This window comes from Bubalus kerabau, chromosome 1, assembly GCF_029407905.1.
Source record: "Bubalus kerabau isolate K-KA32 ecotype Philippines breed swamp buffalo chromosome 1, PCC_UOA_SB_1v2, whole genome shotgun sequence".
Taxonomy (NCBI): domain Eukaryota; kingdom Metazoa; phylum Chordata; class Mammalia; order Artiodactyla; family Bovidae; genus Bubalus; species Bubalus kerabau.
Window position 1 is genome coordinate 126124406 of NC_073624.1, and position 25365 is coordinate 126149770.

At 71.0% G+C, this 25365-nt stretch overlaps 12 non-coding genes across 12 annotated transcripts; all 12 read right to left on the reverse strand.

Annotated features, from left to right (window-relative positions):
• Nucleotides 1–578: 578 nt before the first annotated feature.
• Nucleotides 579–697, reverse strand: LOC129642373 (5S ribosomal RNA). Its single transcript, XR_008709673.1, has one exon. It is a non-coding gene; the product is annotated as a 5S ribosomal RNA (ribosomal RNA).
• A 1955-nt stretch (nt 698–2652) lies between these two features.
• Nucleotides 2653–2771, reverse strand: LOC129642374 (5S ribosomal RNA). Its single transcript, XR_008709674.1, has one exon. It is a non-coding gene; the product is annotated as a 5S ribosomal RNA (ribosomal RNA).
• A 1951-nt stretch (nt 2772–4722) lies between these two features.
• Nucleotides 4723–4841, reverse strand: LOC129642376 (5S ribosomal RNA). Its single transcript, XR_008709676.1, has one exon. It is a non-coding gene; the product is annotated as a 5S ribosomal RNA (ribosomal RNA).
• A 1976-nt stretch (nt 4842–6817) lies between these two features.
• LOC129642377 (5S ribosomal RNA) lies at nt 6818–6936 on the reverse strand. The gene has a single exon (XR_008709677.1). It is a non-coding gene; the product is annotated as a 5S ribosomal RNA (ribosomal RNA).
• Nucleotides 6937–8889: 1953 nt separating this feature from the next.
• LOC129642378 (5S ribosomal RNA) lies at nt 8890–9008 on the reverse strand. The gene has a single exon (XR_008709678.1). It is a non-coding gene; the product is annotated as a 5S ribosomal RNA (ribosomal RNA).
• A 1951-nt stretch (nt 9009–10959) lies between these two features.
• Nucleotides 10960–11078, reverse strand: LOC129642379 (5S ribosomal RNA). The gene has a single exon (XR_008709679.1). It is a non-coding gene; the product is annotated as a 5S ribosomal RNA (ribosomal RNA).
• A 1956-nt stretch (nt 11079–13034) lies between these two features.
• On the reverse strand, nt 13035–13153 carry LOC129642380 (5S ribosomal RNA). The gene has a single exon (XR_008709680.1). It is a non-coding gene; the product is annotated as a 5S ribosomal RNA (ribosomal RNA).
• Nucleotides 13154–15105: 1952 nt separating this feature from the next.
• LOC129642381 (5S ribosomal RNA) lies at nt 15106–15224 on the reverse strand. The gene has a single exon (XR_008709681.1). It is a non-coding gene; the product is annotated as a 5S ribosomal RNA (ribosomal RNA).
• A 1952-nt stretch (nt 15225–17176) lies between these two features.
• On the reverse strand, nt 17177–17295 carry LOC129642382 (5S ribosomal RNA). The gene has a single exon (XR_008709682.1). It is a non-coding gene; the product is annotated as a 5S ribosomal RNA (ribosomal RNA).
• Nucleotides 17296–19247: 1952 nt separating this feature from the next.
• On the reverse strand, nt 19248–19366 carry LOC129642383 (5S ribosomal RNA). The gene has a single exon (XR_008709683.1). It is a non-coding gene; the product is annotated as a 5S ribosomal RNA (ribosomal RNA).
• Nucleotides 19367–21322: 1956 nt separating this feature from the next.
• Nucleotides 21323–21441, reverse strand: LOC129642385 (5S ribosomal RNA). The gene has a single exon (XR_008709684.1). It is a non-coding gene; the product is annotated as a 5S ribosomal RNA (ribosomal RNA).
• A 1956-nt stretch (nt 21442–23397) lies between these two features.
• Nucleotides 23398–23516, reverse strand: LOC129642386 (5S ribosomal RNA). The gene has a single exon (XR_008709685.1). It is a non-coding gene; the product is annotated as a 5S ribosomal RNA (ribosomal RNA).
• Between the last annotated feature and the right edge of the window lie 1849 nt (nt 23517–25365).

Here is a 25365-nt window from a genome sequence, read left to right on the forward strand (position 1 = left end):
TGTGGCGGCCGGGGCTTTGGAAGTCTGTGTGGTCCTCTTGCTGTCTGTCTCTCTCTCCCTCTTTCTCCGTCTCCCTTACCTGTGGTCTCCGCCTCTTGACCTTTCTCGGGGGCGGGTGTGTGTGTGTGTGTGTGTGTGTGTGTGTGTGAGTGAGTGTTGTGGTTGTGTGAGTGTGTTGTGCGCACGCCTGCAGGAGACCCAGAGGCTGCCTGCGAGGATGCCTCTGGTGGTGGGGCTGGGGCCGGGGCTAGGGCCTGGGCCCCGCCCGGAAGTGCCTGAGGCCTGCCAAGGGAGCCCCAGACAGAGAGCACCCCCTCCACCACCCCCCACCCACCCCCCGCCCCCTCGCCCTCGCCGGTCCTCTGGTTTCCTGGAAGCCGAATGCGGAGGGGCTCGCGGGCCGCGCGGAGGCAACCCAGGTCTGCAGCGGGAGTCGGGGCCCCGGCCACCCACCCCGCGAGGGGCTGGAAGGCAGGCGACCGCTCTGAGCGCGGTGGGGTGCGAGGGGCCAGCGGCAGGTGGGGCTTGCGGGGGTGGGGGGCGGGCGCTAAAGGAGAGGGGAGGCCAAAAAAAAAAAAAGCCTACAGCACCCGGTATTCCCAGGCGGTCTCCCATCCAAGTACTAACCAGGCCCGACCCTGCTTAGCTTCCGAGATCAGACGAGATCGGGCGCGTTCAGGGTGGTATGGCCGTAGACGGGGGCGGCTGCCGCCGGGCGCCCTAAGAGCCCTGCGCTGCGCCTGCCTTTCCCTCTGACCTGCCGCTCGGGCCAGCCGGCCGCAGCTCTCCACGGAGCGCGCGCTGCACTTGAGCTGCACGACCCGCGACCGGACTCCCCGCGGCCGTGTGGCCGGCCGACGCCGCTCCGCGCCCCGCACACCGCCACCCCCGGCCAGCACCCGCCCGGCCCGGCCCGGCCCGGGGGACCACAGGGCTTCCGGGACCCGGGACCCTGGACCCGCAGCAGCCGGCCCGGCATGCCTGCGGCGGGTCGGGCGTGGGCTGGGCTGGGCTGGGCTGGGCTGGGGTGAGGGGCGCGGTGGGGTGAGGGGCGCGGAGGTCTGGGCGCTCTCCCACCCTGGGACCCTCCAGGCCCGCCCCCGCTCGGAGGCCGCCGCGCCCCTCCGCCACCTCCCCCCCACCAAGGGCTTCGCTGCTCAGGGCCGCGTGGCCCCGGGGGCCCGCTGGGGCCCGCGGTCCTCTGAGCCTCCTGCGGGCCTGTGCGCAGCCCAGCCTTGGCCCCGAGCGCCCATCCTGCCCGGCACCTGCCCGGTGCCCAAAGCCCCCGGGAGCCACCAGCGCGGTGAACCAGAGCTCGTCAGCCCCGCCCCTTCGCCCTACCGAGGCCCCCCTTGCCCCCACGCCGCCCTCCAAGCACAGCACCTTCCTGAGGGAGCGGACGAGCGACATGCAGGCACACGGACAGACACACAGACACTCGCAGGCACCCACGCCACGTGAGACAGCCGGCCGGCGCAAGCGCGGCAGCCAGGGCCACAGCCATAGCACCCGTGGGAGGCCGGGGGTCAGGAGAGACAGAGACAGAAAGAGATGAAGGTTCAGAGACACACTCCCAAGACGGCGCGAGGCAGATGCAGACAGACAGACAGACAGACAGACAGACACGAGCGCGCAGGCACACACGGGGAGGGAGAGACAGAGAGAGGGAGACACAGAGCGACTGACAGAGAGCCGGAGAACGGGAGAAGGACAGGGGACAGGGGATGGCATCCGCTCCGAGATCGACACACTGGCACAGACCGTGGCACACCTCAGAGAGAGGCCCTGCGGAAGAAGCAGCTTCCCTAAGGGAGGGGGCGTCAGCCGTGGGCCGTCGGGCCCCGGCTGGGCGCAGTGCCCTGGGGCTGGCAATCACCCGTGGGGACCCCAAGACTTCCTCGCATCCGAGGTCTCAAAGGTCCCCTTCGGCTTGGCCACCTAAGGCGAGACCCAGCCCCGCCCCCAGGCCAGAGGGTGAGCGCGTGAGAGTGTGTGTGTGAGTGTGTCGGTGGGCGACGGTGGGGGTCTGGTCGACTGGGGGCCGGGGGGAACCCAGAATGGAGGGGGCAGGGTGTGGCGGCCGGGGCTTTGGAAGTCTGTGTGGTCCTCTTGCTGTCTGTCTCTCTCTCCCTCTTTCTCCGTCTCCCTTACCTGTGGTCTCCGCCTCTTGACCTTTCTCGGGGGCGGGTGTGTGTGTGTGTGTGTGTGTGTGTGTGTGTGTGAGTGAGTGTTGTGGTTGTGTGAGTGTGTTGTGCGCACGCCTGCAGGAGACCCAGAGGCTGCCTGCGAGGATGCCTCTGGTGGTGGGGCTGGGGCCGGGGCTAGGGCCTGGGCCCCGCCCGGAAGTGCCTGAGGCCTGCCAAGGGAGCCCCAGACAGAGAGCACCCCCTCCACCGCCCCCCACCCACCCCCCGCCCCCTCGCCCTCGCCGGTCCTCTGGTTTCCTGGAAGCCGAATGCGGAGGGGCTCGCGGGCCGCGCGGAGGCAACCCAGGTCTGCAGCGGGAGTCGGGGCCCCGGCCACCCACCCCGCGAGGGGCTGGAAGGCAGGCGACCGCTCTGAGCGCGGTGGGGTGCGAGGGGCCAGCGGCAGGTGGGGCTTGCGGGGGTGGGGGGCGGGCGCTAAAGGAGAGGGGAGGCCAAAAAAAAAAAAAGCCTACAGCACCCGGTATTCCCAGGCGGTCTCCCATCCAAGTACTAACCAGGCCCGACCCTGCTTAGCTTCCGAGATCAGACGAGATCGGGCGCGTTCAGGGTGGTATGGCCGTAGACGGGGGCGGCTGCCGCCGGGCGCCCTAAGAGCCCTGCGCTGCGCCTGCCTTTCCCTCTGACCTGCCGCTCGGGCCAGCCGGCCGCAGCTCTCCACGGAGCGCGCGCTGCACTTGAGCTGCACGACCCGCGACCGGACTCCCCGCGGCCGTGTGGCCGGCCGACGCCGCTCCGCGCCCCGCACACCGCCACCCCCGGCCAGCACCCGCCCGGCCCGGCCCGGCCCGGGGGACCACAGGGCTTCCGGGACCCGGGACCCTGGACCCGCAGCAGCCGGCCCGGCATGCCTGCGGCGGGTCGGGCGTGGGCTGGGCTGGGCTGGGCTGGGCTGGGGTGAGGGGCGCGGTGGGGTGAGGGGCGCGGAGGTCTGGGCGCTCTCCCACCCTGGGACCCTCCAGGCCCGCCCCCGCTCGGAGGCCGCCGCGCCCCTCCGCCACCTCCCCCCCACCAAGGGCTTCGCTGCTCAGGGCCGCGTGGCCCCGGGGGCCCGCTGGGGCCCGCGGTCCTCTGAGCCTCCTGCGGGCCTGTGCGCAGCCCAGCCTTGGCCCCGAGCGCCCATCCTGCCCGGCACCTGCCCGGTGCCCAAAGCCCCCGGGAGCCACCAGCGCGGTGAACCAGAGCTCGTCAGCCCCGCCCCTTCGCCCTACCGAGGCCCCCCTTGCCCCCACGCCGCCCTCCAAGCACAGCACCTTCCTGAGGGAGCGGACGAGCGACATGCAGGCACACGGACAGACACACAGACACTCGCAGGCACCCACGCCACGTGAGACAGCCGGCCGGCGCAAGCGCGGCAGCCAGGGCCACAGCCATAGCACCCGTGGGAGGCCGGGGGTCAGGAGAGACAGAGACAGAAAGAGATGAAGGTTCAGAGACACACTCCCAAGACGGCGCGAGGCAGATGCAGACAGACAGACAGACAGACAGACAGACACGAGCGCGCAGGCACACACGGGGAGGGAGAGACAGAGAGAGGGAGACACAGAGCGACTGACAGAGAGCCGGAGAACGGGAGAAGGACAGGGGACAGGGGATGGCATCCGCTCCGAGATCGACACACTGGCACAGACCGTGGCACACCTCAGAGAGAGGCCCTGCGGAAGAAGCAGCTTCCCTAAGGGAGGGGGCGTCAGCCGTGGGCCGTCGGGCCCCGGCTGGGCGCAGTGCCCTGGGGCTGGCAATCACCCGTGGGGACCCCAAGACTTCCTCGCATCCGAGGTCTCAAAGGTCCCCTTCGGCTTGGCCACCTAAGGCGAGACCCAGCCCCGCCCCCAGGCCAGAGGGTGAGCGCGTGAGAGTGTGTGTGTGAGTGTGTCGGTGGGCGACGGTGGGGGTCTGGTCGACTGGGGGCCGGGGGGAACCCAGAATGGAGGGGGCAGGGTGTGGCGGCCGGGGCTTTGGAAGTCTGTGTGGTCCTCTTGCTGTCTGTCTCTCTCTCCCTCTTTCTCCGTCTCCCTTACCTGTGGTCTCCGCCTCTTGACCTTTCTCGGGGGCGGGTGTGTGTGTGTGTGTGTGTGTGTGTGTGTGAGTGAGTGTTGTGGTTGTGTGAGTGTGTTGTGCGCACGCCTGCAGGAGACGCAGAGGCTGCCTGCGAGGATGCCTCTGGTGGTGGGGCTGGGGCCGGGGCTAGGGCCTGGGCCCCGCCCGGAAGTGCCTGAGGCCTGCCAAGGGAGCCCCAGACAGAGAGCACCCCCTCCACCGCCCCCCACCCACCCCCCGCCCCCTCGCCCTCGCCGGTCCTCTGGTTTCCTGGAAGCCGAATGCGGAGGGGCTCGCGGGCCGCGCGGAGGCAACCCAGGTCTGCAGCGGGAGTCGGGGCCCCGGCCACCCACCCCGCGAGGGGCTGGAAGGCAGGCGACCGCTCTGAGCGCGGTGGGGTGCGAGGGGCCAGCGGCAGGTGGGGCTTGCGGGGGTGGGGGGCGGGCGCTAAAGGAGAGGGGAGGCCAAAAAAAAAAAAAGCCTACAGCACCCGGTATTCCCAGGCGGTCTCCCATCCAAGTACTAACCAGGCCCGACCCTGCTTAGCTTCCGAGATCAGACGAGATCGGGCGCGTTCAGGGTGGTATGGCCGTAGACGGGGGCGGCTGCCGCCGGGCGCCCTAAGAGCCCTGCGCTGCGCCTGCCTTTCCCTCTGACCTGCCGCTCGGGCCAGCCGGCCGCAGCTCTCCACGGAGCGCGCGCTGCACTTGAGCTGCACGACCCGCGACCGGACTCCCCGCGGCCGTGTGGCCGGCCGACGCCGCTCCGCGCCCCGCACACCGCCACCCCCGGCCAGCACCCGCCCGGCCCGGCCCGGCCCGGGGGACCACAGGGCTTCCGGGACCCGGGACCCTGGACCCGCAGCAGCCGGCCCGGCATGCCTGCGGCGGGTCGGGCGTGGGCTGGGCTGGGCTGGGCTGGGCTGGGCTGGGGTGAGGGGCGCGGTGGGGTGAGGGGCGCGGAGGTCTGGGCGCTCTCCCACCCTGGGACCCTCCAGGCCCGCCCCCGCTCGGAGGCCGCCGCCCCCCTCCGCCACCTCCCCCCCACCAAGGGCTTCGCTGCTCAGGGCCGCGTGGCCCCGGGGGCCCGCTGGGGCCCGCGGTCCTCTGAGCCTCCTGCGGGCCTGTGCGCAGCCCAGCCTTGGCCCCGAGCGCCCATCCTGCCCGGCACCTGCCCGGTGCCCAAAGCCCCCGGGAGCCACCAGCGCGGTGAACCAGAGCTCGTCAGCCCCGCCCCTTCGCCCTACCGAGGCCCCCCTTGCCCCCACGCCGCCCTCCAAGCACAGCACCTTCCTGAGGGAGCGGACGAGCGACATGCAGGCACACGGACAGACACACAGACACTCGCAGGCACCCACGCCACGTGAGACAGCCGGCCGGCGCAAGCGCGGCAGCCAGGGCCACAGCCATAGCACCCGTGGGAGGCCGGGGGTCAGGAGAGACAGAGACAGAAAGAGATGAAGGTTCAGAGACACACTCCCAAGGCGGCGCGAGGCAGATGCAGACAGACAGACAGACAGACAGACAGACACGAGCGCGCAGGCACACACGGGGAGGGAGAGACAGAGAGAGGGAGACACAGAGCGACTGACAGAGAGCCGGAGAACGGGAGAAGGACAGGGGACAGGGGATGGCATCCGCTCCGAGATCGACACACTGGCACAGACCGTGGCACACCTCAGAGAGAGGCCGTGCGGAAGAAGCAGCTTCCCTAAGGGAGGGGGCGTCAGCCGTGGGCCGTCGGGCCCCGGCTGGGCGCAGTGCCCTGGGGCTGGCAATCACCCGTGGGGACCCCAAGACTTCCTCGCATCCGAGGTCTCAAAGGTCCCCTTCGGCTTGGCCACCTAAGGCGAGACCCAGCCCCCGCCCCCAGGCCAGAGGGTGAGCGCGTGAGAGTGTGTGTGTGAGTGTGTCGGTGGGCGACGGTGGGGGTCTGGTCGACTGGGGGCCGGGGGGAACCCAGAATGGAGGGGGCAGGGTGTGGCGGCCGGGGCTTTGGAAGTCTGTGTGGTCCTCTTGCTGTCTGTCTCTCTCTCCCTCTTTCTCCGTCTCCCTTACCTGTGGTCTCCGCCTCTTGACCTTTCTCGGGGGCGGGTGTGTGTGTGTGTGTGTGTGTGTGTGTGTGAGTGTTGTGTGTGTGTGTGAGTGAGTGTTGTGGTTGTGTGAGTGTGTTGTGCGCACGCCTGCAGGAGACCCAGAGGCTGCCTGCGAGGATGCCTCTGGTGGTGGGGCTGGGGCCGGGGCTAGGGCCTGGGCCCCGCCCGGAAGTGCCTGAGGCCTGCCAAGGGAGCCCCAGACAGAGAGCACCCCCTCCACCGCCCCCCACCCACCCCCCGCCCCCTCGCCCTCGCCGGTCCTCTGGTTTCCTGGAAGCCGAATGCGGAGGGGCTCGCGGGCCGCGCGGAGGCAACCCAGGTCTGCAGCGGGAGTCGGGGCCCCGGCCACCCACCCCGCGAGGGGCTGGAAGGCAGGCGACCGCTCTGAGCGCGGTGGGGTGCGAGGGGCCAGCGGCAGGTGGGGCTTGCGGGGGTGGGGGGCGGGCGCTAAAGGAGAGGGGAGGCCAAAAAAAAAAAAAGCCTACAGCACCCGGTATTCCCAGGCGGTCTCCCATCCAAGTACTAACCAGGCCCGACCCTGCTTAGCTTCCGAGATCAGACGAGATCGGGCGCGTTCAGGGTGGTATGGCCGTAGACGGGGGCGGCTGCCGCCGGGCGCCCTAAGAGCCCTGCGCTGCGCCTGCCTTTCCCTCTGACCTGCCGCTCGGGCCAGCCGGCCGCAGCTCTCCACGGAGCGCGCGCTGCACTTGAGCTGCACGACCCGCGACCGGACTGCCCGCGGCCGTGTGGCCGGCCGACGCCGCTCCGCGCCCCGCACACCGCCACCCCCGGCCAGCACCCGCCCGGCCCGGCCCGGCCCGGGGGACCACAGGGCTTCCGGGACCCGGGACCCTGGACCCGCAGCAGCCGGCCCGGCATGCCTGCGGCGGGTCGGGCGTGGGCTGGGCTGGGCTGGGCTGGGCTGGGGTGAGGGGCGCGGTGGGGTGAGGGGCGCGGAGGTCTGGGCGCTCTCCCACCCTGGGACCCTCCAGGCCCGCCCCCGCTCGGAGGCCGCCGCCCCCCTCCGCCACCTCCCCCCCACCAAGGGCTTCGCTGCTCAGGGCCGCGTGGCCCCGGGGGCCCGCTGGGGCCCGCGGTCCTCTGAGCCTCCTGCGGGCCTGTGCGCAGCCCAGCCTTGGCCCCGAGCGCCCATCCTGCCCGGCACCTGCCCGGTGCCCAAAGCCCCCGGGAGCCACCAGCGCGGTGAACCAGAGCTCGTCAGCCCCGCCCCTTCGCCCTACCGAGGCCCCCCTTGCCCCCACGCCGCCCTCCAAGCACAGCACCTTCCTGAGGGAGCGGACGAGCGACATGCAGGCACACGGACAGACACACAGACACTCGCAGGCACCCACGCCACGTGAGACAGCCGGCCGGCGCAAGCGCGGCAGCCAGGGCCACAGCCATAGCACCCGTGGGAGGCCGGGGGTCAGGAGAGACAGAGACAGAAAGAGATGAAGGTTCAGAGACACACTCCCAAGGCGGCGCGAGGCAGATGCAGACAGACAGACAGACAGACAGACAGACACGAGCGCGCAGGCACACACGGGGAGGGAGAGACAGAGAGAGGGAGACACAGAGCGACTGACAGAGAGCCGGAGAACGGGAGAAGGACAGGGGACAGGGGATGGCATCCGCTCCGAGATCGACACACTGGCACAGACCGTGGCACACCTCAGAGAGAGGCCGTGCGGAAGAAGCAGCTTCCCTAAGGGAGGGGGCGTCAGCCGTGGGCCGTCGGGCCCCGGCTGGGCGCAGTGCCCTGGGGCTGGCAATCACCCGTGGGGACCCCAAGACTTCCTCGCATCCGAGGTCTCAAAGGTCCCCTTCGGCTTGGCCACCTAAGGCGAGACCCAGCCCCGCCCCCAGGCCAGAGGGTGAGCGCGTGAGAGTGTGTGTGTGAGTGTGTCGGTGGGCGACGGTGGGGGTCTGGTCGACTGGGGGCCGGGGGGAACCCAGAATGGAGGGGGCAGGGTGTGGCGGCCGGGGCTTTGGAAGTCTGTGTGGTCCTCTTGCTGTCTGTCTCTCTCTCCCTCTTTCTCCGTCTCCCTTACCTGTGGTCTCCGCCTCTTGACCTTTCTCGGGGGCGGGTGTGTGTGTGTGTGTGTGTGTGTGTGTGTGTGAGTGAGTGTTGTGGTTGTGTGAGTGTGTTGTGCGCACGCCTGCAGGAGACCCAGAGGCTGCCTGCGAGGATGCCTCTGGTGGTGGGGCTGGGGCCGGGGCTAGGGCCTGGGCCCCGCCCGGAAGTGCCTGAGGCCTGCCAAGGGAGCCCCAGACAGAGAGCACCCCCTCCACCGCCCCCCACCCACCCCCCGCCCCCTCGCCCTCGCCGGTCCTCTGGTTTCCTGGAAGCCGAATGCGGAGGGGCTCGCGGGCCGCGCGGAGGCAACCCAGGTCTGCAGCGGGAGTCGGGGCCCCGGCCACCCACCCCGCGAGGGGCTGGAAGGCAGGCGACCGCTCTGAGCGCGGTGGGGTGCGAGGGGCCAGCGGCAGGTGGGGCTTGCGGGGGTGGGGGGCGGGCGCTAAAGGAGAGGGGAGGCCAAAAAAAAAAAAAGCCTACAGCACCCGGTATTCCCAGGCGGTCTCCCATCCAAGTACTAACCAGGCCCGACCCTGCTTAGCTTCCGAGATCAGACGAGATCGGGCGCGTTCAGGGTGGTATGGCCGTAGACGGGGGCGGCTGCCGCCGGGCGCCCTAAGAGCCCTGCGCTGCGCCTGCCTTTCCCTCTGACCTGCCGCTCGGGCCAGCCGGCCGCAGCTCTCCACGGAGCGCGCGCTGCACTTGAGCTGCACGACCCGCGACCGGACTCCCCGCGGCCGTGTGGCCGGCCGACGCCGCTCCGCGCCCCGCACACCGCCACCCCCGGCCAGCACCCGCCCGGCCCGGCCCGGCCCGGGGGACCACAGGGCTTCCGGGACCCGGGACCCTGGACCCGCAGCAGCCGGCCCGGCATGCCTGCGGCGGGTCGGGCGTGGGCTGGGCTGGGCTGGGCTGGGCTGGGGTGAGGGGCGCGGTGGGGTGAGGGGCGCGGAGGTCTGGGCGCTCTCCCACCCTGGGACCCTCCAGGCCCGCCCCCGCTCGGAGGCCGCCGCCCCCCTCCGCCACCTCCCCCCCACCAAGGGCTTCGCTGCTCAGGGCCGCGTGGCCCCGGGGGCCCGCTGGGGCCCGCGGTCCTCTGAGCCTCCTGCGGGCCTGTGCGCAGCCCAGCCTTGGCCCCGAGCGCCCATCCTGCCCGGCACCTGCCCGGTGCCCAAAGCCCCCGGGAGCCACCAGCGCGGTGAACCAGAGCTCGTCAGCCCCGCCCCTTCGCCCTACCGAGGCCCCCCTTGCCCCCACGCCGCCCTCCAAGCACAGCACCTTCCTGAGGGAGCGGACGAGCGACATGCAGGCACACGGACAGACACACAGACACTCGCAGGCACCCACGCCACGTGAGACAGCCGGCCGGCGCAAGCGCGGCAGCCAGGGCCACAGCCATAGCACCCGTGGGAGGCCGGGGGTCAGGAGAGACAGAGACAGAAAGAGATGAAGGTTCAGAGACACACTCCCAAGACGGCGCGAGGCAGATGCAGACAGACAGACAGACAGACAGACAGACACGAGCGCGCAGGCACACACGGGGAGGGAGAGACAGAGAGAGGGAGACACAGAGCGACTGACAGAGAGCCGGAGAACGGGAGAAGGACAGGGGACAGGGGATGGCATCCGCTCCGAGATCGACACACTGGCACAGACCGTGGCACACCTCAGAGAGAGGCCCTGCGGAAGAAGCAGCTTCCCTAAGGGAGGGGGCGTCAGCCGTGGGCCGTCGGGCCCCGGCTGGGCGCAGTGCCCTGGGGCTGGCAATCACCCGTGGGGACCCCAAGACTTCCTCGCATCCGAGGTCTCAAAGGTCCCCTTCGGCTTGGCCACCTAAGGCGAGACCCAGCCCCGCCCCCAGGCCAGAGGGTGAGCGCGTGAGAGTGTGTGTGTGAGTGTGTCGGTGGGCGACGGTGGGGGTCTGGTCGACTGGGGGCCGGGGGGAACCCAGAATGGAGGGGGCAGGGTGTGGCGGCCGGGGCTTTGGAAGTCTGTGTGGTCCTCTTGCTGTCTGTCTCTCTCTCCCTCTTTCTCCGTCTCCCTTACCTGTGGTCTCCGCCTCTTGACCTTTCTCGGGGGCGGGTGTGTGTGTGTGTGTGTGTGTGTGTGTGTGAGTGAGTGTTGTGGTTGTGTGAGTGTGTTGTGCGCACGCCTGCAGGAGACCCAGAGGCTGCCTGCGAGGATGCCTCTGGTGGTGGGGCTGGGGCCGGGGCTAGGGCCTGGGCCCCGCCCGGAAGTGCCTGAGGCCTGCCAAGGGAGCCCCAGACAGAGAGCACCCCCTCCACCGCCCCCCACCCACCCCCCGCCCCCTCGCCCTCGCCGGTCCTCTGGTTTCCTGGAAGCCGAATGCGGAGGGGCTCGCGGGCCGCGCGGAGGCAACCCAGGTCTGCAGCGGGAGTCGGGGCCCCGGCCACCCACCCCGCGAGGGGCTGGAAGGCAGGCGACCGCTCTGAGCGCGGTGGGGTGCGAGGGGCCAGCGGCAGGTGGGGCTTGCGGGGGTGGGGGGCGGGCGCTAAAGGAGAGGGGAGGCCAAAAAAAAAAAAAGCCTACAGCACCCGGTATTCCCAGGCGGTCTCCCATCCAAGTACTAACCAGGCCCGACCCTGCTTAGCTTCCGAGATCAGACGAGATCGGGCGCGTTCAGGGTGGTATGGCCGTAGACGGGGGCGGCTGCCGCCGGGCGCCCTAAGAGCCCTGCGCTGCGCCTGCCTTTCCCTCTGACCTGCCGCTCGGGCCAGCCGGCCGCAGCTCTCCACGGAGCGCGCGCTGCACTTGAGCTGCACGACCCGCGACCGGACTGCCCGCGGCCGTGTGGCCGGCCGACGCCGCTCCGCGCCCCGCACAGAGACCCCCCCGCCCCGGCCAGCACCCGCCCGGCCCGGCCCGGCCCGGGGGACCACAGGGCTTCCGGGACCCGGGACCCTGGACCCGCAGCAGCCGGCCCGGCATGCCTGCGGCGGGTCGGGCGTGGGCTGGGCTGGGCTGGGCTGGGCTGGGGTGAGGGGCGCGGTGGGGTGAGGGGCGCGGAGGTCTGGGCGCTCTCCCACCCTGGGACCCTCCAGGCCCGCCCCCGCTCGGAGGCCGCCGCCCCCCTCCGCCACCTCCCCCCCACCAAGGGCTTCGCTGCTCAGGGCCGCGTGGCCCCGGGGGCCCGCTGGGGCCCGCGGTCCTCTGAGCCTCCTGCGGGCCTGTGCGCAGCCCAGCCTTGGCCCCGAGCGCCCATCCTGCCCGGCACCTGCCCGGTGCCCAAAGCCCCCGGGAGCCACCAGCGCGGTGAACCAGAGCTCGTCAGCCCCGCCCCTTCGCCCTACCGAGGCCCCCCTTGCCCCCACGCCGCCCTCCAAGCACAGCACCTTCCTGAGGGAGCGGACGAGCGACATGCAGGCACACGGACAGACACACAGACACTCGCAGGCACCCACGCCACGTGAGACAGCCGGCCGGCGCAAGCGCGGCAGCCAGGGCCACAGCCATAGCACCCGTGGGAGGCCGGGGGTCAGGAGAGACAGAGACAGAAAGAGATGAAGGTTCAGAGACACACTCCCAAGACGGCGCGAGGCAGATGCAGACAGACAGACAGACAGACAGACAGACACGAGCGCGCAGGCACACACGGGGAGGGAGAGACAGAGAGAGGGAGACACAGAGCGACTGACAGAGAGCCGGAGAACGGGAGAAGGACAGGGGACAGGGGATGGCATCCGCTCCGAGATCGACACACTGGCACAGACCGTGGCACACCTCAGAGAGAGGCCCTGCGGAAGAAGCAGCTTCCCTAAGGGAGGGGGCGTCAGCCGTGGGCCGTCGGGCCCCGGCTGGGCGCAGTGCCCTGGGGCTGGCAATCACCCGTGGGGACCCCAAGACTTCCTCGCATCCGAGGTCTCAAAGGTCCCCTTCGGCTTGGCCACCTAAGGCGAGACCCAGCCCCCGCCCCCAGGCCAGAGGGTGAGCGCGTGAGAGTGTGTGTGTGAGTGTGTCGGTGGGCGACGGTGGGGGTCTGGTCGACTGGGGGCCGGGGGGAACCCAGAATGGAGGGGGCAGGGTGTGGCGGCCGGGGCTTTGGAAGTCTGTGTGGTCCTCTTGCTGTCTGTCTCTCTCTCCCTCTTTCTCCGTCTCCCTTACCTGTGGTCTCCGCCTCTTGACCTTTCTCGGGGGCGGGTGTGTGTGTGTGTGTGTGTGTGTGTGTGTGAGTGAGTGTTGTGGTTGTGTGAGTGTGTTGTGCGCACGCCTGCAGGAGACCCAGAGGCTGCCTGCGAGGATGCCTCTGGTGGTGGGGCTGGGGCCGGGGCTAGGGCCTGGGCCCCCCCGGAAGTGCCTGAGGCCTGCCAAGGGAGCCCCAGACAGAGAGCACCCCCTCCACCGCCCCCCACCCACCCCCCGCCCCCTCGCCCTCGCCGGTCCTCTGGTTTCCTGGAAGCCGAATGCGGAGGGGCTCGCGGGCCGCGCGGAGGCAACCCAGGTCTGCAGCGGGAGTCGGGGCCCCGGCCACCCACCCCGCGAGGGGCTGGAAGGCAGGCGACCGCTCTGAGCGCGGTGGGGTGCGAGGGGCCAGCGGCAGGTGGGGCTTGCGGGGGTGGGGGGCGGGCGCTAAAGGAGAGGGGAGGCCAAAAAAAAAAAAAGCCTACAGCACCCGGTATTCCCAGGCGGTCTCCCATCCAAGTACTAACCAGGCCCGACCCTGCTTAGCTTCCGAGATCAGACGAGATCGGGCGCGTTCAGGGTGGTATGGCCGTAGACGGGGGCGGCTGCCGCCGGGCGCCCTAAGAGCCCTGCGCTGCGCCTGCCTTTCCCTCTGACCTGCCGCTCGGGCCAGCCGGCCGCAGCTCTCCACGGAGCGCGCGCTGCACTTGAGCTGCACGACCCGCGACCGGACTCCCCGCGGCCGTGTGGCCGGCCGACGCCGCTCCGCGCCCCGCACACCGCCACCCCCGGCCAGCACCCGCCCGGCCCGGCCCGGCCCGGGGGACCACAGGGCTTCCGGGACCCGGGACCCTGGACCCGCAGCAGCCGGCCCGGCATGCCTGCGGCGGGTCGGGCGTGGGCTGGGCTGGGCTGGGCTGGGCTGGGGTGAGGGGCGCGGTGGGGTGAGGGGCGCGGAGGTCTGGGCGCTCTCCCACCCTGGGACCCTCCAGGCCCGCCCCCGCTCGGAGGCCGCCGCGCCCCTCCGCCACCTCCCCCCCACCAAGGGCTTCGCTGCTCAGGGCCGCGTGGCCCCGGGGGCCCGCTGGGGCCCGCGGTCCTCTGAGCCTCCTGCGGGCCTGTGCGCAGCCCAGCCTTGGCCCCGAGCGCCCATCCTGCCCGGCACCTGCCCGGTGCCCAAAGCCCCCGGGAGCCACCAGCGCGGTGAACCAGAGCTCGTCAGCCCCGCCCCTTCGCCCTACCGAGGCCCCCCTTGCCCCCACGCCGCCCTCCAAGCACAGCACCTTCCTGAGGGAGCGGACGAGCGACATGCAGGCACACGGACAGACACACAGACACTCGCAGGCACCCACGCCACGTGAGACAGCCGGCCGGCGCAAGCGCGGCAGCCAGGGCCACAGCCATAGCACCCGTGGGAGGCCGGGGGTCAGGAGAGACAGAGACAGAAAGAGATGAAGGTTCAGAGACACACTCCCAAGACGGCGCGAGGCAGATGCAGACAGACAGACAGACAGACAGACAGACACGAGCGCGCAGGCACACACGGGGAGGGAGAGACAGAGAGAGGGAGACACAGAGCGACTGACAGAGAGCCGGAGAACGGGAGAAGGACAGGGGACAGGGGATGGCATCCGCTCCGAGATCGACACACTGGCACAGACCGTGGCACACCTCAGAGAGAGGCCCTGCGGAAGAAGCAGCTTCCCTAAGGGAGGGGGCGTCAGCCGTGGGCCGTCGGGCCCCGGCTGGGCGCAGTGCCCTGGGGCTGGCAATCACCCGTGGGGACCCCAAGACTTCCTCGCATCCGAGGTCTCAAAGGTCCCCTTCGGCTTGGCCACCTAAGGCGAGACCCAGCCCCCGCCCCCAGGCCAGAGGGTGAGCGCGTGAGAGTGTGTGTGTGAGTGTGTCGGTGGGCGACGGTGGGGGTCTGGTCGACTGGGGGCCGGGGGGAACCCAGAATGGAGGGGGCAGGGTGTGGCGGCCGGGGCTTTGGAAGTCTGTGTGGTCCTCTTGCTGTCTGTCTCTCTCTCCCTCTTTCTCCGTCTCCCTTACCTGTGGTCTCCGCCTCTTGACCTTTCTCGGGGGCGGGTGTGTGTGTGTGTGTGTGTGTGTGTGTGTGAGTGAGTGTTGTGGTTGTGTGAGTGTGTTGTGCGCACGCCTGCAGGAGACCCAGAGGCTGCCTGCGAGGATGCCTCTGGTGGTGGGGCTGGGGCCGGGGCTAGGGCCTGGGCCCCGCCCGGAAGTGCCTGAGGCCTGCCAAGGGAGCCCCAGACAGAGAGCACCCCCTCCACCGCCCCCCACCCACCCCCCGCCCCCTCGCCCTCGCCGGTCCTCTGGTTTCCTGGAAGCCGAATGCGGAGGGGCTCGCGGGCCGCGCGGAGGCAACCCAGGTCTGCAGCGGGAGTCGGGGCCCCGGCCACCCACCCCGCGAGGGGCTGGAAGGCAGGCGACCGCTCTGAGCGCGGTGGGGTGCGAGGGGCCAGCGGCAGGTGGGGCTTGCGGGGGTGGGGGGCGGGCGCTAAAGGAGAGGGGAGGCCAAAAAAAAAAAAAGCCTACAGCACCCGGTATTCCCAGGCGGTCTCCCATCCAAGTACTAACCAGGCCCGACCCTGCTTAGCTTCCGAGATCAGACGAGATCGGGCGCGTTCAGGGTGGTATGGCCGTAGACGGGGGCGGCTGCCGCCGGGCGCCCTAAGAGCCCTGCGCTGCGCCTGCCTTTCCCTCTGACCTGCCGCTCGGGCCAGCCGGCCGCAGCTCTCCACGGAGCGCGCGCTGCACTTGAGCTGCACGACCCGCGACCGGACTCCCCGCGGCCGTGTGGCCGGCCGACGCCGCTCCGCGCCCCGCACACCGCCACCCCCGGCCAGCACCCGCCCGGCCCGGCCCGGCCCGGGGGACCACAGGGCTTCCGGGACCCGGGACCCTGGACCCGCAGCAGCCGGCCCGGCATGCCTGCGGCGGGTCGGGCGTGGGCTGGGCTGGGCTGGGCTGGGCTGGGGTGAGGGGCGCGGTGGGGTGAGGGGCGCGGAGGTCTGGGCGCTCTCCCACCCTGGGACCCTCCAGGCCCGCCCCCGCTCGGAGGCCGCCGCGCCCCTCCGCCACCTCCCCCCCACCAAGGGCTTCGCTGCTCAGGGCCGCGTGGCCCCGGGGGCCCGCTGGGGCCCGCGGTCCTCTGAGCCTCCTGCGGGCCTGTGCGCAGCCCAGCCTTGGCCCCGAGCGCCCATCCTGCCCGGCACCTGCCCGGTGCCCAAAGCCCCCGGGAGCCACCAGCGCGGTGAACCAGAGCTCGTCAGCCCCGCCCCTTCGCCCTACCGAGGCCCCCCTTGCCCCCACGCCGCCCTCCAAGCACAGCACCTTCCTGAGGGAGCGGACGAGCGACATGCAGGCACACGGACAGACACACAGACACTCGCAGGCACCCACGCCACGTGAGACAGCCGGCCGGCGCAAGCGCGGCAGCCAGGGCCACAGCCATAGCACCCGTGGGAGGCCGGGGGTCAGGAGAGACAGAGACAGAAAGAGATGAAGGTTCAGAGACACACTCCCAAGACGGCGCGAGGCAGATGCAGACAGACAGACAGACAGACAGACAGACACGAGCGCGCAGGCACACACGGGGAGGGAGAGACAGAGAGAGGGAGACACAGAGCGACTGACAGAGAGCCGGAGAACGGGAGAAGGACAGGGGACAGGGGATGGCATCCGCTCCGAGATCGACACACTGGCACAGACCGTGGCACACCTCAGAGAGAGGCCCTGCGGAAGAAGCAGCTTCCCTAAGGGAGGGGGCGTCAGCCGTGGGCCGTCGGGCCCCGGCTGGGCGCAGTGCCCTGGGGCTGGCAATCACCCGTGGGGACCCCAAGACTTCCTCGCATCCGAGGTCTCAAAGGTCCCCTTCGGCTTGGCCACCTAAGGCGAGACCCAGCCCCCGCCCCCAGGCCAGAGGGTGAGCGCGTGAGAGTGTGTGTGTGAGTGTGTCGGTGGGCGACGGTGGGGGTCTGGTCGACTGGGGGCCGGGGGGAACCCAGAATGGAGGGGGCAGGGTGTGGCGGCCGGGGCTTTGGAAGTCTGTGTGGTCCTCTTGCTGTCTGTCTCTCTCTCCCTCTTTCTCCGTCTCCCTTACCTGTGGTCTCCGCCTCTTGACCTTTCTCGGGGGCGGGTGTGTGTGTGTGTGTGTGTGTGTGTGTGTGAGTGAGTGTTGTGGTTGTGTGAGTGTGTTGTGCGCACGCCTGCAGGAGACCCAGAGGCTGCCTGCGAGGATGCCTCTGGTGGTGGGGCTGGGGCCGGGGCTAGGGCCTGGGCCCCGCCCGGAAGTGCCTGAGGCCTGCCAAGGGAGCCCCAGACAGAGAGCACCCCCTCCACCGCCCCCCACCCACCCCCCGCCCCCTCGCCCTCGCCGGTCCTCTGGTTTCCTGGAAGCCGAATGCGGAGGGGCTCGCGGGCCGCGCGGAGGCAACCCAGGTCTGCAGCGGGAGTCGGGGCCCCGGCCACCCACCCCGCGAGGGGCTGGAAGGCAGGCGACCGCTCTGAGCGCGGTGGGGTGCGAGGGGCCAGCGGCAGGTGGGGCTTGCGGGGGTGGGGGGCGGGCGCTAAAGGAGAGGGGAGGCCAAAAAAAAAAAAAGCCTACAGCACCCGGTATTCCCAGGCGGTCTCCCATCCAAGTACTAACCAGGCCCGACCCTGCTTAGCTTCCGAGATCAGACGAGATCGGGCGCGTTCAGGGTGGTATGGCCGTAGACGGGGGCGGCTGCCGCCGGGCGCCCTAAGAGCCCTGCGCTGCGCCTGCCTTTCCCTCTGACCTGCCGCTCGGGCCAGCCGGCCGCAGCTCTCCACGGAGCGCGCGCTGCACTTGAGCTGCACGACCCGCGACCGGACTCCCCGCGGCCGTGTGGCCGGCCGACGCCGCTCCGCGCCCCGCACACCGCCACCCCCGGCCAGCACCCGCCCGGCCCGGCCCGGCCCGGGGGACCACAGGGCTTCCGGGACCCGGGACCCTGGACCCGCAGCAGCCGGCCCGGCATGCCTGCGGCGGGTCGGGCGTGGGCTGGGCTGGGCTGGGCTGGGCTGGGGTGAGGGGCGCGGTGGGGTGAGGGGCGCGGAGGTCTGGGCGCTCTCCCACCCTGGGACCCTCCAGGCCCGCCCCCGCTCGGAGGCCGCCGCGCCCCTCCGCCACCTCCCCCCCACCAAGGGCTTCGCTGCTCAGGGCCGCGTGGCCCCGGGGGCCCGCTGGGGCCCGCGGTCCTCTGAGCCTCCTGCGGGCCTGTGCGCAGCCCAGCCTTGGCCCCGAGCGCCCATCCTGCCCGGCACCTGCCCGGTGCCCAAAGCCCCCGGGAGCCACCAGCGCGGTGAACCAGAGCTCGTCAGCCCCGCCCCTTCGCCCTACCGAGGCCCCCCTTGCCCCCACGCCGCCCTCCAAGCACAGCACCTTCCTGAGGGAGCGGACGAGCGACATGCAGGCACACGGACAGACACACAGACACTCGCAGGCACCCACGCCACGTGAGACAGCCGGCCGGCGCAAGCGCGGCAGCCAGGGCCACAGCCATAGCACCCGTGGGAGGCCGGGGGTCAGGAGAGACAGAGACAGAAAGAGATGAAGGTTCAGAGACACACTCCCAAGACGGCGCGAGGCAGATGCAGACAGACAGACAGACAGACAGACAGACACGAGCGCGCAGGCACACACGGGGAGGGAGAGACAGAGAGAGGGAGACACAGAGCGACTGACAGAGAGCCGGAGAACGGGAGAAGGACAGGGGACAGGGGATGGCATCCGCTCCGAGATCGACACACTGGCACAGACCGTGGCACACCTCAGAGAGAGGCCCTGCGGAAGAAGCAGCTTCCCTAAGGGAGGGGGCGTCAGCCGTGGGCCGTCGGGCCCCGGCTGGGCGCAGTGCCCTGGGGCTGGCAATCACCCGTGGGGACCCCAAGACTTCCTCGCATCCGAGGTCTCAAAGGTCCCCTTCGGCTTGGCCACCTAAGGCGAGACCCAGCCCCCGCCCCCAGGCCAGAGGGTGAGCGCGTGAGAGTGTGTGTGTGAGTGTGTCGGTGGGCGACGGTGGGGGTCTGGTCGACTGGGGGCCGGGGGGAACCCAGAATGGAGGGGGCAGGGTGTGGCGGCCGGGGCTTTGGAAGTCTGTGTGGTCCTCTTGCTGTCTGTCTCTCTCTCCCTCTTTCTCCGTCTCCCTTACCTGTGGTCTCCGCCTCTTGACCTTTCTCGGGGGCGGGTGTGTGTGTGTGTGTGTGTGTGTGTGTGTGAGTGAGTGTTGTGGTTGTGTGAGTGTGTTGTGCGCACGCCTGCAGGAGACCCAGAGGCTGCCTGCGAGGATGCCTCTGGTGGTGGGGCTGGGGCCGGGGCTAGGGCCTGGGCCCCGCCCGGAAGTGCCTGAGGCCTGCCAAGGGAGCCCCAGACAGAGAGCACCCCCTCCACCGCCCCCCACCCACCCCCCGCCCCCTCGCCCTCGCCGGTCCTCTGGTTTCCTGGAAGCCGAATGCGGAGGGGCTCGCGGGCCGCGCGGAGGCAACCCAGGTCTGCAGCGGGAGTCGGGGCCCCGGCCACCCACCCCGCGAGGGGCTGGAAGGCAGGCGACCGCTCTGAGCGCGGTGGGGTGCGAGGGGCCAGCGGCAGGTGGGGCTTGCGGGGGTGGGGGGCGGGCGCTAAAGGAGAGGGGAGGCCAAAAAAAAAAAAAGCCTACAGCACCCGGTATTCCCAGGCGGTCTCCCATCCAAGTACTAACCAGGCCCGACCCTGCTTAGCTTCCGAGATCAGACGAGATCGGGCGCGTTCAGGGTGGTATGGCCGTAGACGGGGGCGGCTGCCGCCGGGCGCCCTAAGAGCCCTGCGCTGCGCCTGCCTTTCCCTCTGACCTGCCGCTCGGGCCAGCCGGCCGCAGCTCTCCACGGAGCGCGCGCTGCACTTGAGCTGCACGACCCGCGACCGGACTCCCCGCGGCCGTGTGGCCGGCCGACGCCGCTCCGCGCCCCGCACACCACCACCCCCGGCCAGCACCCGCCCGGCCCGGCCCGGCCCGGGGGACCACAGGGCTTCCGGGACCCGGGACCCTGGACCCGCAGCAGCCGGCCCGGCATGCCTGCGGCGGGTCGGGCGTGGGCTGGGCTGGGCTGGGCTGGGCTGGGGTGAGGGGCGCGGTGGGGTGAGGGGCGCGGAGGTCTGGGCGCTCTCCCACCCTGGGACCCTCCAGGCCCGCCCCCGCTCGGAGGCCGCCGCGCCCCTCCGCCACCTCCCCCCCACCAAGGGCTTCGCTGCTCAGGGCCGCGTGGCCCCGGGGGCCCGCTGGGGCCCGCGGTCCTCTGAGCCTCCTGCGGGCCTGTGCGCAGCCCAGCCTTGGCCCCGAGCGCCCATCCTGCCCGGCACCTGCCCGGTGCCCAAAGCCCCCGGGAGCCACCAGCGCGGTGAACCAGAGCTCGTCAGCCCCGCCCCTTCGCCCTACCGAGGCCCCCCTTGCCCCCACGCCGCCCTCCAAGCACAGCACCTTCCTGAGGGAGCGGACGAGCGACATGCAGGCACACGGACAGACACACAGACACTCGCAGGCACCCACGCCACGTGAGACAGCCGGCCGGCGCAAGCGCGGCAGCCAGGGCCACAGCCATAGCACCCGTGGGAGGCCGGGGGTCAGGAGAGACAGAGACAGAAAGAGATGAAGGTTCAGAGACACACTCCCAAGACGGCGCGAGGCAGATGCAGACAGACAGACAGACAGACAGACAGACAGACACGAGCGCGCAGGCACACACGGGGAGGGAGAGACAGAGAGAGGGAGACACAGAGCGACTGACAGAGAGCCGGAGAACGGGAGAAGGACAGGGGACAGGGGATGGCATCCGCTCCGAGATCGACACACTGGCACAGACCGTGGCACACCTCAGAGAGAGGCCCTGCGGAAGAAGCAGCTTCCCTAAGGGAGGGGGCGTCAGCCTTGGGCCGTCGGGCCCCGGCTGGGCGCAGTGCCCTGGGGCTGGCAATCACCCGTGGGGACCCCAAGACTTCCTCGCATCCGAGGTCTCAAAGGTCCCCTTCGGCTTGGCCACCTAAGGCGAGACCCAGCCCCCGCCCCCAGGCCAGAGGGTGAGCGCGTGAGAGTGTGTGTGTGAGTGTGTCGGTGGGCGACGGTGGGGGTCTGGTCGACTGGGGGCCGGGGGGAACCCAGAATGGAGGGGGCAGGGTGTGGCGGCCGGGGCTTTGGAAGTCTGTGTGGTCCTCTTGCTGTCTGTCTCTCTCTCCCTCTTTCTCCGTCTCCCTTACCTGTGGTCTCCGCCTCTTGACCTTTCTCGGGGGCGGGTGTGTGTGTGTGTGTGTGTGTGTGTGTGTGAGTGAGTGTTGTGGTTGTGTGAGTGTGTTGTGCGCACGCCTGCAGGAGACCCAGAGGCTGCCTGCGAGGATGCCTCTGGTGGTGGGGCTGGGGCCGGGGCTAGGGCCTGGGCCCCGCCCGGAAGTGCCTGAGGCCTGCCAAGGGAGCCCCAGACAGAGAGCACCCCCTCCACCGCCCCCCACCCACCCCCCGCCCCCTCGCCCTCGCCGGTCCTCTGGTTTCCTGGAAGCCGAATGCGGAGGGGCTCGCGGGCCGCGCGGAGGCAACCCAGGTCTGCAGCGGGAGTCGGGGCCCCGGCCACCCACCCCGCGAGGGGCTGGAAGGCAGGCGACCGCTCTGAGCGCGGTGGGGTGCGAGGGGCCAGCGGCAGGTGGGGCTTGCGGGGGTGGGGGGCGGGCGCTAAAGGAGAGGGGAGGCCAAAAAAAAAAAAAGCCTACAGCACCCGGTATTCCCAGGCGGTCTCCCATCCAAGTACTAACCAGGCCCGACCCTGCTTAGCTTCCGAGATCAGACGAGATCGGGCGCGTTCAGGGTGGTATGGCCGTAGACGGGGGCGGCTGCCGCCGGGCGCCCTAAGAGCCCTGCGCTGCGCCTGCCTTTCCCTCTGACCTGCCGCTCGGGCCAGCCGGCCGCAGCTCTCCACGGAGCGCGCGCTGCACTTGAGCTGCACGACCCGCGACCGGACTCCCCGCGGCCGTGTGGCCGGCCGACGCCGCTCCGCGCCCCGCACACCGCCACCCCCGGCCAGCACCCGCCCGGCCCGGCCCGGCCCGGGGGACCACAGGGCTTCCGGGACCCGGGACCCTGGACCCGCAGCAGCCGGCCCGGCATGCCTGCGGCGGGTCGGGCGTGGGCTGGGCTGGGCTGGGCTGGGCTGGGGTGAGGGGCGCGGTGGGGTGAGGGGCGCGGAGGTCTGGGCGCTCTCCCACCCTGGGACCCTCCAGGCCCGCCCCCGCTCGGAGGCCGCCGCGCCCCTCCGCCACCTCCCCCCCACCAAGGGCTTCGCTGCTCAGGGCCGCGTGGCCCCGGGGGCCCGCTGGGGCCCGCGGTCCTCTGAGCCTCCTGCGGGCCTGTGCGCAGCCCAGCCTTGGCCCCGAGCGCCCATCCTGCCCGGCACCTGCCCGGTGCCCAAAGCCCCCGGGAGCCACCAGCGCGGTGAACCAGAGCTCGTCAGCCCCGCCCCTTCGCCCTACCGAGGCCCCCCTTGCCCCCACGCCGCCCTCCAAGCACAGCACCTTCCTGAGGGAGCGGACGAGCGACATGCAGGCACACGGACAGACACACAGACACTCGCAGGCACCCACGCCACGTGAGACAGCCGGCCGGCGCAAGCGCGGCAGCCAGGGCCACAGCCATAGCACCCGTGGGAGGCCGGGGGTCAGGAGAGACAGAGACAGAAAGAGATGAAGGTTCAGAGACACACTCCCAAGACGGCGCGAGGCAGATGCAGACAGACAGACAGACAGACAGACAGACACGAGCGCGCAGGCACACACGGGGAGGGAGAGACAGAGAGAGGGAGACACAGAGCGACTGACAGAGAGCCGGAGAACGGGAGAAGGACAGGGGACAGGGGATGGCATCCGCTCCGAGATCGACACACTGGCACAGACCGTGGCACACCTCAGAGAGAGGCCCTGCGGAAGAAGCAGCTTCCCTAAGGGAGGGGGCGTCAGCCGTGGGCCGTCGGGCCCCGGCTGGGCGCAGTGCCCTGGGGCTGGCAATCACCCGTGGGGACCCCAAGACTTCCTCGCATCCGAGGTCTCAAAGGTCCCCTTCGGCTTGGCCACCTAAGGCGAGACCCAGCCCCCGCCCCCAGGCCAGAGGGTGAGCGCGTGAGAGTGTGTGTGTGAGTGTGTCGGTGGGCGACGGTGGGGGTCTGGTCGACTGGGGGCCGGGGGGAACCCAGAATGGAGGGGGCAGGGTGTGGCGGCCGGGGCTTTGGAAGTCTGTGTGGTCCTCTTGCTGTCTGTCTCTCTCTCCCTCTTTCTCCGTCTCCCTTACCTGTGGTCTCCGCCTCTTGACCTTTCTCGGGGGCGGGTGTGTGTGTGTGTGTGTGTGTGTGTGTGTGTGTGAGTGAGTGTTGTGGTTGTGTGAGTGTGTTGTGCGCACGCCTGCAGGAGACCCAGAGGCTGCCTGCGAGGATGCCTCTGGTGGTGGGGCTGGGGCCGGGGCTAGGGCCTGGGCCCCGCCCGGAAGTGCCTGAGGCCTGCCAAGGGAGCCCCAGACAGAGAGCACCCCCTCCACCGCCCCCCACCCACCCCCCGCCCCCTCGCCCTCGCCGGTCCTCTGGTTTCCTGGAAGCCGAATGCGGAGGGGCTCGCGGGCCGCGCGGAGGCAACCCAGGTCTGCAGCGGGAGTCGGGGCCCCGGCCACCCACCCCGCGAGGGGCTGGAAGGCAGGCGACCGCTCTGAGCGCGGTGGGGTGCGAGGGGCCAGCGGCAGGTGGGGCTTGCGGGGGTGGGGGGCGGGCGCTAAAGGAGAGGGGAGGCCAAAAAAAAAAAAAGCCTACAGCACCCGGTATTCCCAGGCGGTCTCCCATCCAAGTACTAACCAGGCCCGACCCTGCTTAGCTTCCGAGATCAGACGAGATCGGGCGCGTTCAGGGTGGTATGGCCGTAGACGGGGGCGGCTGCCGCCGGGCGCCCTAAGAGCCCTGCGCTGCGCCTGCCTTTCCCTCTGACCTGCCGCTCGGGCCAGCCGGCCGCAGCTCTCCACGGAGCGCGCGCTGCACTTGAGCTGCACGACCCGCGACCGGACTCCCCGCGGCCGTGTGGCCGGCCGACGCCGCTCCGCGCCCCGCACACCGCCACCCCCGGCCAGCACCCGCCCGGCCCGGCCCGGCCCGGGGGACCACAGGGCTTCCGGGACCCGGGACCCTGGACCCGCAGCAGCCGGCCCGGCATGCCTGCGGCGGGTCGGGCGTGGGCTGGGCTGGGCTGGGCTGGGCTGGGGTGAGGGGCGCGGTGGGGTGAGGGGCGCGGAGGTCTGGGCGCTCTCCCACCCTGGGACCCTCCAGGCCCGCCCCCGCTCGGAGGCCGCCGCCCCCCTCCGCCACCTCCCCCCCACCAAGGGCTTCGCTGCTCAGGGCCGCGTGGCCCCGGGGGCCCGCTGGGGCCCGCGGTCCTCTGAGCCTCCTGCGGGCCTGTGCGCAGCCCAGCCTTGGCCCCGAGCGCCCATCCTGCCCGGCACCTGCCCGGTGCCCAAAGCCCCCGGGAGCCACCAGCGCGGTGAACCAGAGCTCGTCAGCCCCGCCCCTTCGCCCTACCGAGGCCCCCCTTGCCCCCACGCCGCCCTCCAAGCACAGCACCTTCCTGAGGGAGCGGACGAGCGACATGCAGGCACACGGACAGACACACAGACACTCGCAGGCACCCACGCCACGTGAGACAGCCGGCCGGCGCAAGCGCGGCAGCCAGGGCCACAGCCATAGCACCCGTGGGAGGCCGGGGGTCAGGAGAGACAGAGACAGAAAGAGATGAAGGTTCAGAGACACACTCCCAAGACGGCGCGAGGCAGATGCAGACAGACAGACAGACAGACAGACAGACACGAGCGCGCAGGCACACACGGGGAGGGAGAGACAGAGAGAGGGAGACACAGAGCGACTGACAGAGAGCCGGAGAACGGGAGAAGGACAGGGGACAGGGGATGGCATCCGCTCCGAGATCGACACACTGGCACAGACCGTGGCACACCTCAGAGAGAGGCCCTGCGGAAGAAGCAGCTTCCCTAAGGGAGGGGGCGTCAGCCGTGGGCCGTCGGGCCCCGGCTGGGCGCAGTGCCCTGGGGCTGGCAATCACCCGTGGGGACCCCAAGACTTCCTCGCATCCGAGGTCTCAAAGGTCCCCTTCGGCTTGGCCACCTAAGGCGAGACCCAGCCCCGCCCCCAGGCCAGAGGGTGAGCGCGTGAGAGTGTGTGTGTGAGTGTGTCGGTGGGCGACGGTGGGGGTCTGGTCGACTGGGGGCCGGGGGGAACCCAGAATGGAGGGGGCAGGGTGTGGCGGCCGGGGCTTTGGAAGTCTGTGTGGTCCTCTTGCTGTCTGTCTCTCTCTCCCTCTTTCTCCGTCTCCCTTACCTGTGGTCTCCGCCTCTTGACCTTTCTCGGGGGCGGGTGTGTGTGTGTGTGTGTGTGTGTGTGTGTGTGTGTGTGTGTGTGAGTGAGTGTTGTGGTTGTGTGAGTGTGTTGTGCGCACGCCTGCAGGAGACCCAGAGGCTGCCTGCGAGGATGCCTCTGGTGGTGGGGCTGGGGCCGGGGCTAGGGCCTGGGCCCCGCCCGGAAGTGCCTGAGGCCTGCCAAGGGAGCCCCAGACAGAGAGCACCCCCTCCACCGCCCCCCACCCACCCCCCGCCCCCTCGCCCTCGCCGGTCCTCTGGTTTCCTGGAAGCCGAATGCGGAGGGGCTCGCGGGCCGCGCGGAGGCAACCCAGGTCTGCAGCGGGAGTCGGGGCCCCGGCCACCCACCCCGCGAGG